This window comes from Elephantulus edwardii, unplaced genomic scaffold (assembly GCF_000299155.1).
Source record: "Elephantulus edwardii isolate Elephantulus edwardi_28Jun2011 unplaced genomic scaffold, EleEdw1.0 scaffold00044, whole genome shotgun sequence".
NCBI classification, from domain to species: Eukaryota; Metazoa; Chordata; class Mammalia; order Macroscelidea; family Macroscelididae; genus Elephantulus; species Elephantulus edwardii.
Window position 1 is genome coordinate 14,152,743 of NW_006399794.1, and position 1,318 is coordinate 14,154,060.

Genomic DNA, 1,318 nt, shown 5'->3' on the forward strand with positions numbered 1-1,318 from the left:
TGTCAGCTATGGTCTCTTCAGGGTATATTCCCAGTAGTGGAATTGCTGGGTCAAATGGTATCTCTATTTGCAACTTTTTGAGAAAGCGCCATACTGCTTTGCACAGGGGTTACACCATTTTACACTCCCACCAACAATGAATCAAATAAGAATGAAACAAATAAGAATGAAAATACACCATATCAAAACCTCTGGGATATAGCAGGCATAGTTCTTAGAAGTCAATTCATAGCAATAAACAAAGGAAAAGACTAAAAAAAAAATTACTTAACCCAGTATCTCTAACAAATAGCGAAAGAGCAACAAACTAAGCCTACATCCCATATAAGAAAAGGAACTATAAAGATAAGAGCTGAAATAAATTTTACAGAAAACAGATCAAGAACTAGTTCTTTGAAAGGGTGAAAAAAATAGACAAACCATTGGCAAACTTAAGAAAAGGCACAAATAACAACAATAAGAAATGTAAGAGACAATATCACAACAGATCCAGTTAAATTATAATGACAATAACTGAACAGATGGATCTTGGCTGAAAGCAAGGAGTACCAGAGGAATGTCTATGTTTCATTGATTATGCAAAGGTGTTTGACTGTGTGGATCATAACAAACTGTGACTGACTCTGAGAAGAACGGGAATCCCAGAACATTTGATTGTGTTAATGTGAAACCTTTACTTGGACCAGGAGGCAATTGTCAGAACAGAGCAAGGAAACATTCAAAATTGGAAAGGGTGTACACCAGGGATGTGTCCTATCTCCATACCTTTTCAACCTATATGCAGAATGGGAGGCTGGGCTGTATGAGGAGAGTAGTGGCATCAGGATTGGTGGAAGATTCATCAACAATCTGCTTTATGCAGATGACACAACTCAGCTTGCTGAAACTGAGGAGGACCTAAAGCACTTGCTACAGAAGGTCAAGGACTTCAGCCATCAATATGGATTGAGGCTCAATATCAAGAAGACAAAGATTCTCACCACTGGACCACTTGGCAGAATCAGAATGGATGGTGAAGAGATTGAGACTGTTCACAGCTTTAGTTTGCTTGGCTCCACAGTCAACACTCTCGGCACCAGTAGCCAGGAAATTAAAAGACGAAATGCCATGGGAAAGTCGGCTGTTAGGGACCTCGCCAAAGTACTGAATAGCAATGGTATCACTCTGGAGACTAAGGTGTGCCTGATCTTTGGCCACGGTCTTTGCAATCACTTGCTATGTGTCAGAAAGTTGGACAATGACTAGGGAGGACAGAAGGAGAATTGATGCCTTTGAGCTGTGGTGCTGGAGAAGAGTATTGAATGTATCCTGGACTGCC